This window comes from Nelumbo nucifera, chromosome 1 (assembly GCF_055504915.1).
Source record: "Nelumbo nucifera cultivar China Antique chromosome 1, China Antique-T2T, whole genome shotgun sequence".
NCBI classification, from domain to species: Eukaryota; Viridiplantae; Streptophyta; class Magnoliopsida; order Proteales; family Nelumbonaceae; genus Nelumbo; species Nelumbo nucifera.
Window position 1 is genome coordinate 208,573,107 of NC_142649.1, and position 16,880 is coordinate 208,589,986.

At 42.1% G+C, this 16,880-nt stretch overlaps 1 protein-coding gene across 1 annotated transcript in view; it reads right to left on the minus strand.

Annotated features, from left to right (window-relative positions):
- B73 (molybdopterin biosynthesis CNX1 protein / molybdenum cofactor biosynthesis enzyme CNX1 (CNX1)) overlaps positions 1-16,880 on the minus strand; it is a 132,764-nt gene that overhangs the window by 38,784 nt on the left and 77,100 nt on the right. The window lies entirely within an intron of this gene.

Sequence of the window (16,880 nt, forward strand, 5' to 3'; positions counted from 1 at the left end):
ATCCTTTGATTGCTTATAGTTGAATTTTAAAATCCTCTAACCATCCTTGAATGCTATGACATCATATCAGAGAACTAGAAACCTTGTTCATTTGGATAACAAGACCAGCTGATTCTTTAGCAGGCTTCAGGGCTGGGGGTGGTGTTAGGAGGAGCAAGTCACACTGAGGATCAACTCTTCTTGGGGAATGATTTCTTGTTGTCTTTCTATTGTTTAACTCACCAATGCTTTCTTGGTCCTTATGCTATGGGAGAAGACAGATTGTACCTCTATCTTCCTCCTTAATTAATTGATTTGCTACTGAGAAAAGTATTTATCATTATACTGCTATCACATCATTGAAATAAAATATAAAATTCCCATTGTACATGATCAACAAAGAGAGATAGTAGAATCCTATCAGAAAGGAATTTTAATATAAAATAAAAGATAGTGTGCATCATCTAAGTGACCAACTACTATACATCATCCAACTAGGACACAGGTTGGTTGCTAGCATCTTTGAATGCCAAATAAGGTAATTTGTCAAGAACCAGTTAAAGCCTTGACAACATGGGTAAAGGGCTTGGTTAGATTCCTAATCCTAAATGATTTGATTAGAATCCACAACCCACTTGATTTGGTTAGAATCCTTCTTGAAAGTGTGGCCGGCCAGAAATAAGATGAAGAGAAGAGAAGAGAAGAAGAAGAGAGAAGGGAGAAGAGAAGAGAAGGGATTGGCAATGTAACAGTGCTGGCGGCGCCAACTTTTATTATAATATATATAGGGCGGCAGAAATAAGAAGGGAAAAGACCTTTGTGCCCCTGCTATAAGTGAGTACAATAACAGACATAACAGAAGTAAAAAATAGAAATAAAAAACGCTTTAACTAGCCAAACAGACCCTAACACCAACAACTAAATTATTTCAATACTCCCCCTCAAGTTGGAGCATAGATGTCAATCATGCCCAACTTGTCACACAAATCTTTGTGCCGCACATGATGAAGACCTTTGGTGAAGATATCTGCAAGTTGTTCTTTTGAGCTAACATATGGAGTACACACTTCTCCATTTACAAGTTTCTCTCTAATAAAATGCTTGTCCACTTCAATGTGTTTCGCCCTATCATGTAGGACTGGATTAGCAGCAATATTGATGGCAGCTTTATTGTAACAGTAGAGTGACATAGGATTGCTCACTGCAAAACCCAGTTCATCAAACAGATTTCTAATCCACATGATTTCAGCAACCCCATGAGACATCGCTCTATACTCTGCTTCAGCACTAGATCTAGCCACCACACTTCGTATTTTACTTCTCCATGTGACCAGGTTTCCTCCTACAAAGGCACCATACCCACTGGTAGACTTTCGGTCATTGACTGCCCCTGTCCAATCTGCATCAGTATATACTTCCACCTTTAAGTGACCATGCTTCTGGAACAACAAACCAGCTCCGGGAAACTTCTTGAGGTATCTCAGGATCCTCTCTACAGTTTCAAAGTGAGTTGTCCTAGGATTGTGCATGAACTGGCTAAGGACACCCACTGCATAAGCAATATCAGGCCTGGTCATAGACAAATACAAAAGTCTCCCTATGAGTCTTTGGAACTTCTTCACATCTTTTAAAAACTCTCCCTGGCTGTCTCCCAGATGATGATTAGATTCAATTGTGTGAGTCAATTGGTTTTACCCCCAACTTGCCTGTATCTTCTAGTAGATCTAGTACATATTTCTGTTGGGAAATAAAGATGCCCTTGTCAGAGCGGGCAACTTCAATTCCAAGGAAATAACGTAAGGGGCCTAGATCTTTCACCCCAAGTTGAGTGGCTAAGAATTTTTTTAGTCTCCGTATTTCAGCCTCCCAATCTCCTGTGATCACTATGTCATCCACATACACAATAAGAGCTGCAATTTTCCCTTCACCTCTTTTCACAAATAGAGTGTAATCTGACCGGCATTGTTTGAACCCCATCTGTTGAACTGCTAAATGGAACTTACTAAACCAAGCCCGAGGTGATTGTTTCAACCCATATAAAGATTTTTTTAACCTACACACCTTTTGTTCACTGCCTTTGGCAAAGAACCCTGGAGGTTGGGTCATGTACACTTCCTCTTCCAAGTCACCATTCAAGAAAGCATTTTTGATGTCCAATTGGTGAAGTTCTCAGTCAAGATTTGCTGCCAATGAAAGAAGGATCCTGATAGAGTTCATCTTGGCTACTAGAGCAAAAGTCTCTGCATAGTCCACTCCATATACTTGTGTAAAGCCTCTTGCTACCAGTCTAGCCTTGTACCTTTCAACAGTTCCATCAGCCTTGTGTTTCACTGTGAACACCCACTTGCAACCCACTGGTTCTTTCCCTTCAGGAAGGTCCACAAACTCCCAAGTGTCATTTTTGTGTAAAGCATCAATTTCTTCCTGCATTTGCATCTGTCCATTCAGGTTTAGACAAAGCTTCTGCCACATTCTTAGGAATGGGGACACTGTCCACAGAAGAGAGGAATGCACAGAAAGAAGGTGAAACATGATCATAGGACACAAAATTAGAGATAGGATGATTAGTGGTACAAGACCTATCACCCTTTCTCTTAGCAATAGGAATATCAATGTTTTGGAATGGTAGAATACTGATATGTTTCATTCTATTGCCAATGGGCATATTTATACAGTAAGCTGCTGCAATAAATAGAAAGAAGAGAAAATAGAAAGTACAAAAATAGAAAGAAAGAAATAGAAAGAAAAAACTTTCTAAATCAATCCTTCCACAATCTTAGGATTATATACAATTCTATTTTCAGATCTGAACCAGTAACCCCACGTTTTCCAACACTCCTCAAGCTGGTGAATAGAGATCCTTCATTCCTAGCTTGGCTATAATTCTCCGAAAGTCTGTACTATTGAGCCCTTTCGTAAGTACATCGGCTAGTTGTCCTTTTGTAGACACATAGGGAGTGCAGATCAATTTGCTGTCCAGTTTCTCTTTTATAAAGTGTCGATCAATTTCGATGTGCTTCGTCTTGTCATGTTGAACAGGATTGTGAGCAATATTAATGGCTGACTTGTTGTCACAATATAGTTTCATAGGCTCTTCTCGTGGAATCTTCAGGTCTTCTAAAATTATCTTCAACCAGAGTAATTCACACACTCCTTGTGCCATAGCCCTGAATTCTGCCTCTGCACTTGACCGAGCCACTACATTTTGCTTCTTACTCTTCCAAGTGACTAAGTTTCCTCCTAAGAAGGTACAGTAACCAGAAGTGGACCGTCTATCTACTGGAGATCCTGCATATCGGCATCTGTATATGCTTCAAGAGTCAGTCCTCCATTTCTTTTGAATAAAATTCCTTTTCCTGGATTGGCTTTCAAATAGTGCAGAATTCGATGAGCAGCCTGTAGATGAACTTCTTTAGGATTATGCATAAACTGACTTATTACACTTACGGCATATGCAATATCCGGTCGTGTATGTGCAAGATAAATGAGTTTTCCAACTAGTCTTTGGAACATCTCCTTGTCTACACTTGCATTCTCGTTGGCTTCTCCAAGTTTATGATTGGGATCTATAGGCGTGGAAGCTGGTTTACATGCCATATTTCCTGTTTCTCACAAAAGATCAACAACATACTTTTGTTGAGAGATAAAGATGCCTTGTTTAGAATGTGCAACTTCAATTCCGAGAAAATACTTTACTCTCCCCAAGTCTTTTATCTCAAATTCTCTGGCAAGGCAGTTTTTCAATGCTTCCTTCTCCTTTTTATCATTCCCAGTAACGATTATATCATCCACAAAGACTAATAGTGCAGTAACTCCCCCTGAGGTTGTGTGTTTGATAAACAGTGTGTGGTCACCTTGACTTTGCTTGTAACCTGTACTCAGCATTACCTTCGTAAACCTTCCAAACCATGCTCTCGGAGATTGTTTGAGACCGTATAGTGCTTTCTTCAACCGACAAACTTTGTTCCCTTTAATGCCTTCTCCAAAACCCGGTGGAATGTCCATGTATATCTCCTTTTCTAGATCACCATGGAGAAATGCATTTTTTACATCAAACTGTTGCAAGTCCCAATTATAGTTAGCAGCCAACGACAGTAACACCCTTACTGTATTCATTTTAGCTACTGGGGCAAAAGTCTCCTGATAATCTACCCCATAAGTCTATGTATATCCCTTGGCTACCAGGCGTGCTTTGTACCTTTCTAATGACCCATCAGATTTGTACTTAATTGTGAACACCCATTTACAACCTACCGTCTTCTTGTTTCTTGGTAGATCCACAACTTCCCATGTGTTGTTTTTTTCTAATGCCTCCATTTCCGCTCTCATTGTTAGACAGTTTAGTATGCCCTTAGCTTCAATCAGAATGATGTACTTTATGAGTTTATTGTAAATGAATAAAAGTGCATATTTGATTCATGTTCCCCTTGTATGTTTCTATGTAATACCCTTAAACTGGACACTTAATGAGACTCGTGTTAGTTTAGAATGTTCACAGCCAGTGGGTCGGTCAGGGGAGACCTATCCTGATAAGGTTGACACTGTGGTGCCACAAAGTCAGTTGGGGTGGCCTGTCTCAGCTGCCAGGGTGAGACCCTAGGCACATACAGTGTAGGATTAATTGAATCTTTGAACTGGACCAGATTTCCAGTATTGCCCTGAACTTTGGAGATTGGTGGGCAAAACTGGAAAGTTACACCCGACCCCTAGACTTGATTATGATACTGCACTAGGTGTCGGATTGGGCTGTCTTTGATGTACCGATCAGTGAGATCCTTAGCGGGGGTCAAAACTTGGTTTCCATCAGTGAGAGTGCATCCCCGATCATTACCTTTGTCTGACAAAGGGGCTGATCCTGTCACTATGATCACCCACTCAGATGAATTCTCAGACTGTCCCAACATACCCAGGTATTGACCCCCGCTAAGGATCTCACTGATCGGTACAGCTATGAAAAACATACCCAGGTTTTGAGCCCCGCTAAGGATCTCACTGATCGGTACATCAAAGACAGCCCAATCCGACACCTAGTGCAGTATCATAATCGAGTCTAGGGGTCGGGTGTAACTTTCCAGTTTTGCTCATCAATCTCTAAGGTCCAAGGCAATACTGGAAATCTGGTCCAGTTCAAAGATTCAATCAATCCTACACTGTATGTGCCTAGGGTCTCACCCTGGCAGCTGAGACAGGCCACCCCAACCGACTTGGTGGCACCACAGTATCAACCTTATTAGGATAGGTCTCCCTAGACCGACCCACTGGCTGTGAACATTCTAAACTAATACGAGTCTCGTCAAGTGTCCAGTTTAAGGGTATTACACAGAAATATACCAAGGGAACATGAATCAAATATGCACTTTTATTCATTTACAATAAACTCATAAAGTACATCATACTGATTGAAGCTAAGGGCATACAAAACTGTCTAACAGCTCCCACTTGCACTTAGGTCCAATCAGGTACAAACCAGAGTCCCATGCTTTCCACGTGTTTCTCAAACACTTTCTGTGATAGTGGCTTTGTCAATCGGTCTGCTACATTTTCCGCTGACGCTACCTTCTGAATCAAGACGTCCCCTCTACAAACAATCTCCCGTAGTACATGGTACTTCCTCTCGATGTGCTTCGACTTCGAGTGGGCTCGTGGCTCCTTAGCCTGAGCAATGGCTCCATTGTTGTCACACAGACGGCTTCAGTAATGGGTGATGTGCTGGACGGAACTACTCTCAACTCGTGAACGAACTTCTTCATCCAGACGGCTTCTTTGGCAGCCTCACTTGCGGCAATGTACTCAGCCTCACTTAAGTCCATAAATGGATCTGTTAAGTTTACACACCATGTTTTCTTGACCTGCAGCAATGAAGCCTTACGGCTGCTACATATAGATATCTTCAGTAAGATCTCCATTCAGGAATGCAGTTTTGACATCCATCTGCCAAATCTCATAATCATGGTATGCTGCTACAGCTAGCAGGATCCTAATGGATTTAAGCATGGCCACAGGCGAAAAGGTTTCCTCATAATCGATGCCCTCTTTCTGAGTGTACCCTTTCGCCACCAGACGAGCTTTGAAGGTCTCAACCCTACCATCGGGGCCCTTCTTCCTCTTGTAAATCCATTTGCAACCGATTGCTTTTACCCCGGAGGGTGGATCTACTAGAGTCCAGACTACATTGGTCTCCATTGAGTCCATCTCTGCTCTCATGGCCTCCACCCACTTCTGGGAATCTATGTCCAGCATAGCTTCCGCGTAAGTCACGGGATCCTCCTCACTAGTCAAGGTTTCCACCAGGTAACTATCCTGGTCATAACCATAATGGACTGGTGGCTTGGATACCCGAGTGGATCTTCTAGGTTGGTCACTACCTAGAACTTGTGGGACATCTCCCACTGCTCCTGAGCTCTCCTCATCAAGAACAAATTCCTGACGATGGGTGTCCAGGATGTAGTCGGTTTCCAAGAATTGCGCATTTCGACCGCAAAACACTTTCTGTTCACTTGGGTCATAGAATAGGTAACCTACAGAGCCTTTTGGGTAGCCTACAAATAGGCAACGATTGGTCTTGGATTCCAACTTGTCTGCACTCGTTCTTTTAACGTGTGCAAGACAACCCCAAATCTTCAAGTGTCTGACACTTGGTTTCTTTCCAGTCCAAAGTTCATATGGAGTATTCGGAACCGATTTGGTTGGAACCCGATTCAGCACGTAACCCCAAAAGGATGTGGGTAACTCTGAGTGTATGAGAAGCGACCAGACCATATCCAATAAAGTCCTATTCCTCCTCTCTGAAACACCATTAAGTTGTGGTGTAGCAAGAGGAGCTAACTGTGATACTATCCCATTGTCCTTTAAGTAGTCCCTGAATTCGTCAGAGAGATACTCGCCACCTCGATCTGATCGAAGGGCTTTAATTTCTCTCTCTAACTGTTTCTCGACCTCTTGTCTGAACTCTTTGAACTTTTCAAAGGATTCAAACTTATGTCTCATTAGGTACACGTAACCATATCGTGAGAAATCATCTGTGAAGGTGATGAAATACACGTGTTGATTCCGTGTCCTAACACTCAGGGGACCACATACATCAGTATGTATAAGGTTAAGTGTGCCCGTACATCTTTCAGGCTTACCGTTAAATGGTCGTTTGGTCATCTTACCTTGTAGGCAAGGCTCACAGGTGGGAAGATCTTCTACAGTTAGAAAATCCAAAGAACCATCCTTTACCAACCTTGTGATTCGATCAACACCGATGTGGCCAAGTCGGTAATGCCACAGACACGTGGGATTAATTGTATCACGGGCTCTCTTCTTGGGGATTTCAGCCGACCTAGTTTCGGTTATGTTAGTTTTAGAGAAGGATGTAGAACATAGAGACCGTTCTCCAGTTCCCCGTATGCGATGAATTTGTTATTTTTTTAACAGTAATCGTATTACTAAAGAAGACAGAATAACCATCTGCACACAGTTTTGAGACAGAACCCTATCCTATCTGCTAATCCATCTCAGAATTCGCCCCATAATTAACTAATTAAATAGCCCAGTTCGAAATGGGCTTTAGGCCAATTAAGCTTATGTGCTCACTTAACTTTCCTAACTGTTGCTCAGTTGGGCTTCCTTGTATGGCGTGGGACCCGAGCATTGATTTACACATCAGCCACATGGGTTCGGCCCAGCCTTTGTTACAAAGCCTGGCCGAATACACTGTTATGGACAGTGCACCCCCTTTAACCCATAAAATGGGCTCTATGGGCCCAACACTTACCCTAAGTGGTCCTTGGGCCAAGCCACCTTGTAACACCCAAGGACTGTGGGCAGATGCAAGATTAGCCCATCAGGTATTATCCTCAATGGTCTTACACTTAACCTCTCAGCCCATAATGATCATACACTGCCCAACAAGAGAGGACCTCTCCCTCGGCTGCAAGGAACAGTGTTGCACTCTCTACTTATATGGATCTCGGGAATTAAAACCTTTTTGCAAACATTTTGGAAACCATAATATATATACTTTTATATCTCATATAAAATATACTTTGCAAAACAAATCTCAACGGTTGAAATCGGCTGCTAGCAGTCTTGGTTTCCATCAGTGAGAGTGCATCCCCGATCATTACCTTTGTCCGACAAAGGGGCTGATCCTGTCACTATGATCACACACTCAGATGAATTCTCAAACTGTCCCAACATACATAGGTTTTGACCCCCGCTAAGGATCTCACTGATCGGTACATCAAAGACAGCCCAATCCGACACCTAGTGCAGTATCATAATCGAGTCTAGGGATCGGGTGTAACTTTCCAGTTTTGCGCATCAATCTCCAAGGTCCAAGGCAATACTGGAAATCTGGTCCAGTTCAAAGATTCAATCAATCCTACACTGTATGTGCCTAGGGTCTCACCCTGGCAGCTGAGACAGGCCACCCCAACCGACTTGGTGGCACCACAGTGTCAACCTTATCAGGATAGGTCTCCCCAGACCGACCCACTGGTTGTGAACATTCTAAACTAACACGAGTCTCATCAAGTGTCCAGTTTAAGGGTATTACACAGAAATATACCAAGGGAACATGAATCAAATATGCACTTTTATTCATTTACAATAAACTCATAAAGTACATCATACTGATTGAAGCTAAGGGCATACAAAACTGTCTAACATCATACTCATACTCAGACTGTGAAGGTGTAGGTTCAGGATCTAAGCATCTCTCAGTTCTAGGATTATGAGTTGAATCTTGGACTTGCATAGGTTGAGGATCTGGATTTTTCCTCCTAGAGTAAACCTGCATATATCTCACATTATCATGCACATCATTCGTGGGGTTGACAGTGTCCGAATTTGGTTCAATGGTCGGGTTGTTTGACTCTTCTTGAGACTCGGGAATGTGGGGCTCAGAGGAATGTGACTCAGAGGGATGTGATTCTTGACGATTGAATGTCTGTGAGGAGGGTAATACATCTAGGGAGAGTAGATCCGAGGCCTTATCTTCCATTAATGAGGGCTCCCCCTGAAGATAAGGTTGAGTGATAAAAGATTTTCCTTCCTCAAATGTGAAATCGATGGAGGTGTAGAATTTTCTGGTGGTTGGATGATAACATTTATAACCTTTCTGAGTTGGGGAATATCCCAAGAAGACACACCTGATTGCTCGTGGGTCTAATTTTCCCTTATTATGGACATGAACAAAGGCAGTGCAGCCAAAAATTCTTGGTGTGAGATTATTTGAGGCTCGAATATCAGGGTAAAATTGAGAAAGGACTTGTATTGGGCTTCGGTTGTCAAGAACTTTAGATGGTAGTCTATTTATGGTGTAGGCAGCAGTAAGGACAGCTTCCCCCCAATATTGTTTTGGTACCTGATTTTGAAAGAGAAAGGCTCGGGTGGTTTGCAAAAGATGGCCATTTTTTCTCTCAGCTACCCCATTCTGTTGGGGAGTGTTAACACAGGAGGATTCATGCACAAACTGAGTTTGGACCATGTAATGAAAGTTGGGAAGAATCGTACCCACATTAGATTTAGACTTAAGAAGAAAAATCCATGTGACCCTAGTGCAATCATCAATAAAGGTGACGAACCATCTGGAACCAGTAATGTTGGGAATTTGAGAAGGGCCCCATATATCTGAATGAATCAAATAAAAAGGAGTTGAAGATCTTTTATTGCTGATTGGGAAAGAAACCCTTTTGTGCTTAGCAAGTTCACAAACATCACAATGAAAGGTTTCAACATCAATTCCTTTAAACAAAGAATGAAGCATTGTTTTGAAAATAGGAAATGAAGGATGACCAAAACGGAAATGATGACGCCAAATTAAATCTTTATTGGAGGTAGATAACAATGACTCGTGTGTGACATGCATAACAGTGTGAGATGATTTGCTGGTTGCTTCAAGGTAGTAGAGTCCATCTCTTTCCTTAGCAAGTCCAATCTTCTTCCCCGAAACCTGGTCCTGAAATACACAGTAAGAAGGGAAGAACACAACATTGCAGTTCACATCCTGGGTGAGTTTATGTATAGAGATAAGGCTAGTGGATAACTTAGGAACATGAAGCACATTTTTAAGTAATAGGGATGGAGTAATTTGAATATTCCCAATCCCTGCCACTGTGGTGAAAGAACCATCAGCAACAGAAATTTTTCTATTACTAGGACAGGGTGTATAGGTGAGAAAATGTAGTGAAGAGGGTGTCATGTGGTCAGTAGCTCTAGAATCAAGAATCCATGGAAAAACACTAGCCGAGGCATGTAATCCTAGAGATAAAGACTCACTTGAGAGAGCAAGAGAGGTAGAACCACTTCCTGGTTTCAAGGATTTCAGGAAGCACCTTAGCCTTTCAATTTCTTCATCATTAAATGGTCCCTGACTTGAGTGTTTTTGTTGCGGGGTTGTGGAGACATTATGAGCCTGTTGAACTCCTTTTGAAACTCCTCGATTTCCCCATTCCTTGCTGGATGTGGGAGGTTTCCCATGAAGTTTCCAGCACCGATCTTTCGTGTGTCTGGGCTTCTTGCAATAGGTGCACCAGAGGTTATCGTTAGAGTCACGGGTGGTTGTGTCACGAGCCAAGTTGTGATTGTTCTCACCCTTTGAACCACTGTAACTTCCTCCCCTTGCCACCATGGCTGAGCCTTCGGGATCTTTAGGCTCAAGCATGATTCCACAGCGGCTTTCCTCAGCTCTGACAAGGGCTATGACTTCATTCAATGGAGGCACTTCTTCTTTGCCAAGAATTTGTATTCGGACCTGATCAAATTCAGCATTCAATCCGACCAAAAAATCATACACCCTATCTCTTTCAATAAAATTCTTCAAGATAACAACATCATCTGCGCACTTTGTCTCAAGAACCTGATAATGATCAAGCTCATGCCATAAATTTTGCAGCAGATTTGCATACTCTGTAACACTCCTGCTCCCTTGTTTGGCCGCCATAGTCTTCACTTTGACCTCATAGACACGAGCAGCGTCATGGGCTTTGGAATAGGTTTGTCGGACAGCATCCCAAATAGCCTTTGCAGAGGGAAGAAACATACAAGTATCACTGATCTCGGGTGTCATTGAACTCCACAACCATGACATAATCATGGAGTCCTCTTCGCCCCAAGCATCAGAATTTGGCTCGCCCAACCTTGGTCCTGTTCCAAGGAGGTGACTAATTTTTCCTTTTCCCTTCAAATAGGTACGCACTAGTTGTAACCACTTCAAGTAATTCTGGCCATTCAGTCTATATGTTGCCTGAATATTCTGCAAATCACTAGTGTGAGGATGAGAATTTGTTGCTCCTTCATCGGTTTGGACGGGAGCACTTGTTGCAGTCATGTTGGACATTGTTAATGGAGGAAAAATAAGGCCAGCAGGAAAGGAGAATAAAGGAACACTTTTGGTTACAGATCAACACTGAAGGCCAGAACAGAAAAACACAAAAAACTGGCAATGAAGGCCGAAAAAATCTCAAGGTTGACAAACCTAGAGCTCTGATACCATGTTTTAGAATGGTAGAATACTGATATGTTTCAATCTATTGCCAATGGGCATATTTATACAGTAAGCTGCTGCAATAAATAGAAAGAAAAGAAAATAGAAGAAAAAATAGAAAGAAGAGAAAATAGAAAGTACAAAAATAGAAAGAAAAAACTTTCTAAATCAATCCTTCCACAATCCTAGGAATATATGCAATTCTATTTTCAGATTTAAACCAGTAACCCCACGTTTTCCAACAATCAAGATCATTGATGACAGGTGAATCGACATTTAGAGGAACAGACATATCAATAGGAGCAAGTGTACCTAGTTGATGAGACGGATCTGCCTCTGGTGAATCCGATGATGTTGGTTGCATAGTGTCAGGTTCTACGACTCTTGAACTCTACTGGCTTTTATGGCGACAATGAAACACCCAGAATGGAAGAGGATCGGGTAAAGGAGGTAGTTGAGTTTGAGTCGCCTGTTTCTCCTCAACCCTACTCTCCCCTTGAGGAGAAACCGAGAAAAAATGTTGATTCTCAAAGAAGGATACATCAATGGAAACATAGTACTTGCGAGAGGTAGGATCATAGCAACGATACCCCTTTTGAGATAAAGGGTAACCAAGAAAAACACAGGGAATAGCCCGAGGATCAAGCTTACCTCGAGTAGGGGACAGGTTATGGACAAAGCAACGACACCCAAAAACACGCATCGGAATGGTGGACAACGGAGTTGTAGGAAACAAAAGCTGATGTGGGGCCTTATACTCTAGTAACCGAGAGGGCATGCGGTTGATCATGTATGTAGCACACAAGACTGCATCCATCCAAAAATGTTTTGGCACATTCATATGAATTAATAAGCCACGAGCTACTTCAAGAAGGTGACGGTTCTTTCGTTCAGCAACACCATTTTGTTGGAGTGTCCTGGCACAAGAGCTTCGCTAAAGTGATCCACTCGAAGCAAAAAACTCCGTGAGATCACTATGGAAGTATTCCTTCGCATTGTCCGACTGGAAGATATGGATTTCCGTTTGGAACTGAGTGAACACCATGCGTTGAAAGTCCTTCACAATTTTTGGCACTTCATCTCGAGATCGCATAGGGTAAACCCAAGTGTATCTAGAATAATCATCAATCAAGGTAATGAAGTACTTATATCCAGCCTCAATGGGTAGAGTAACAGGGCCCCAAACATCAAAATAAACAATATGAAATGGAAATTCAGATCTTTTATTTCGCAAAGGTAAAGAACTTCTACAATGTTTACTCAATTGACATGTCTGACACTGTAACTGACTCACTGACAAGGACTCAAACAACTTTGGAAACATAACTTTTAATGACTCAAAAGAAAAATGACCTAGACGACTATGCCATAAATAGGCTTGACTCTCACTTGACAAACTCATGGACTTTGTAGCCACAAGACCAGCTTCACTACTCCCACTGAAGATGACACAGTGGATGGAGGAGCAGAATCAGCAGGGTCCATCCCACGAACCGAATTCTTCAGCAAGAATCCAATGGAGGTAGTGAGCACAACTTCCTATCAGCCTTTCAGCAAAGACTGATGTCAAGATCCAATCTTGACCACTCCTACAATGTTGGAGAACGAGCTAGCAGTATGGCGGCAGCAGGAAGGGATCACAGGGAGAAGGCGCAGTCACACTGTGTATTCTTCTCTCTGTAATTCGAGATCTAGTGTCTCTGGAGCTTCTAGTATGTTTTGGATGGTTCGCCCCCTCCTGCTTTTATAGGCTTAAAGAGATCAGCTCTTGATCTTATCAGGAGTTTCCTAATTCAGATCATTATCTGAATTTGGACTCTCTTTAAGTGACAAGGATAAGACCCTTATCTTATATGTAGATTAGATCAGCCTTCTCCTGATCTTATCAAGAGGTTTCCAGATCTGAATTCAGATCTAATCTCTCTGAGTGGATAGGGTAGGACTCTATCCTATCTGCTGATTTAATCCCAGATCCGCCCCATCTATTTAACTAATCAAATTAAGCCAGTTCGAAATAGGCTTCAGGCCCAATAAGTCTATGTACTCAAAAACTGCTTCCAAACTGCTGCCCAGTTGGGCTTCTTTCTATGGCGTGGGACCCAAGCATTGATCTACACATCAGCCACATGGGTTCGGCCCAACCTTTATTACAAGGCCTGGCCGAATACACTGTTGTGGATAGTGCACCCCCTGAAACCCATCACATGGGCTTCTATTGGGCCCAACACTTACATTAAGTGGTCCCTGAGCCAAGTCACCTTATAAAACCCAGGGACTGTGGGCAGATGCAAGATTAGCCCATCAGACATTACCCTTAGTAGCCTTACACTTAACCTCTCAGCCCATAATGATCAAACACTGCCCGACAAGAGAGGACCTCTCCCTCGGCTGCAAGGAATAGTGTTGCACTCTCTGCTTATATGGATCCCAGGAATTAAAAACTTTTGCAAACATTTTAGAAACCGTAATATATATACTTTTATATCTCATATAAAATATATTTTGCAAAACAAATCTCAACGATTGAAATCAGCTACCGGCAGTCTTGGTTTCCATCAGAGAGAGTGCATCCCCGATCATTACCTTTGTCCGACAAAGGGGCTGATCCTGTCACTATGATCACCCACTCAGATGAATTCTCAGACTGTCCCAACATACCCAGGTTTTGACCCCCGCTAAGGACCTCACTGATTGGTACATCAAAGACAGCCCAATCCGACACCTAGTGCAGTATCATAATCGAGTCTAGGGGTCAGGTGTAGCTTTCCAGTTTTGCCCATTAATCTCCAAGGTCCAAGGCAATACTGGAAATCTGGTTCGGTTCAAAAATTTAATTAATCCTACACTGCATGTGCCTTGGGTCTCACCCTGGCGGCTGAGACAGGCCACCCCAACCGACTTGGTAGCACATTAGTGTCAGCCTTATCAGGATAGGTCTCCCCAGACCGACCCACCGACTGTGAACATTCTAAACTAACACGAGTCTCATTAAGTGTCCAGTTTAAGGGTATAACACAGAAACAAACCACAGGAACATGAATCAAATATGCACTTTATTCATTTACAATAAACGTCAAAAGTACATCATTCTGATTGAAGCTAAGGGCATACAAAGACTGTCTAACAAAATGTTCACAAAAGGAGTTGATAATTTCTTCCTTAGGGTCAGAACTGGGATGCCTCTCCTGAGTTACCAAAGGACTAGTCTCTGTCAACGCCATATTAGCTGAGTTATACTTTTTCTGATTCTGCTGGCTTGGTTTCTTGCCCTGATCAGGTGTTGACTTCGTACCCAAATCATGTGCCCATTTAGGTTTTCCATGGAGATCCCAACATGTATCTCTCGTGTGTCGTGTCTTTTGGCAGTGAGAGCACCAAAGTTTACTCTTATCATCTGTTTTTTTCTGAGAATCACCTTTTTTAGAAATACCTCCGACATTTGTATCTGAATTTCCCTGGACAGCTAGGGCAACTGACTCCCCTTCTACACAATTCATCACACTTCTTCTACTCTCTTCTGACTGCACTAAGGTATACACATTTTGAACTGATGGCAAGTCTTTACTACCCAAGATCTGCACCCTAATGGACTCATAAGAAGGATTCAGCCCTAGGAGAAAGGCAAAGACCCGTTGCTGAGATACAAGTGACTTATATGCCTTTGCATCTTCATCACACTTCCAATTAACATTTTGATAGTGATCAAGTTCTTTCCATATCGATGTCAAATCAGAATAGTACATCGAGAGACTCCTCTCCCCCTGCTTGCAAGTAAAGGATTCAGCTTGCAGTTGATATATCTTGGCATAGTGTCTTTGCTCTGAATAGGTGGACTTCGCTTGTTCCCATATCTCACAAGCAGTTTCAGCCCACATAAAAGTCTTCCTTACCTATGGCAGCATGGAAACCAAGAGCCAAGACATCACCATACTATTCTCTTGGTTCCACCTATCATATTCAACACTTCCGTAGTTCAGTTCCTTCACTCTCCCATTGATGTATCCTATTTTCCCCCTAGCAGTGATGTAGAGTTTTATTCCCCTAGACCACTCAAGGTAGTTCAGACCATCAAAGGGAATAACAGCCATGGGGAAACTCAAATCCATTCCCCCAGTCACTCCATTGTGGCTCCCTAAAATCTCTGAAGTAGCAGAATTCTCAGACGGCATGGTCAAAACAGACAATCAGTCCCAAACACCAGACTTAGGACCCCTCCTTACGCCACAAAAAAATGCTCCACTCGGTCCACACCCACACACTTGGGTTTGAAAACAGTCTGAGCACAAACAATACCAATTTCAGGACAAAAAAAAAAAAGGCAATATTCGGCAGATTTCAGACCTGTACGATTTAACAGTCCCCACCTACCAGCCTTCCAGAATGTCTAAGAACATTAATCAGTAAGAGAGATCCTTAACACTTATAATCAAGCCAAATAATTGAGATAACAGGTCATCCTTGACCTACAGTCACCTTAACATAGGAATAGGATCGCACGATCCCAAAAAACAAAGGTATAAAGATCTGACAACATTCAGCAGCCCAGATTCATTTGGTTTTTTCACTTGGTACACGACCAAGGAGGGTAAGGAAGAGAAAAAAGGAAGGACTGTACCAGTTGTAGATCTGTTTTCCTCAGTCCAGATTCAGATCTCTGTTCCACCCAGATTCAGCAAGTTGGAAGAGAGAAGTCTGTTCGATCTGTTCTCTCAGTGAAGTTTGTTCGATCTGTTCTCTCAATCAGTATTCCCGCTCTAATACCATCTTGAAAGTGTGGCCGGCCAGAAATAAGATGAAGAGAAGAGAAGAGATGAAGAAGAGAGAAGGGAGAAGAGAAGAGAAGGGATTGGCAATGTAACAGTGCTGGCGGCGCCAGCTTTTATTATAATATATATAGGGCGGCAGAAATAAGAAGGGAAAAGACCCTTGTGCCCCTGCTATAAGTGAGTACAATAACAGACATAACAGAAGTAAAAAAATAGAAATAAAAAACGCTTTAACTAGCCAAACAGACCCTAACACAAACAACTAAATTATTTCAACAATCCTAAACTTACATGGTTTGGTTAGTAAACAACCTACAGGCCGAGACAATATTGGAGAAACAAAAGAACAGAAAGCAAAACTCATTTAGTGCGACAATCCTAATATAAAAACAATATCCAAAAATTTTGATTCAAAGTAGTCATTCAATTACTGAATTCTTAGATATTGTTGCAAAGTATACAGTACTGCAGTGTTTGACTTTAGCAGAGAGTAACATCTGCTTTGCCTTACTTTGGCATCAAAAAGTGACCCCTTTGAAACAATGACACAAAGAGGTGTATCCAGATGCATTGTCTACCTTTTACAGAATAAACGCAATGAAACTACTCACAATGACCTCCTAGAAGGAATAAGAGAGAGTTTGAATTACAAATTATCTATT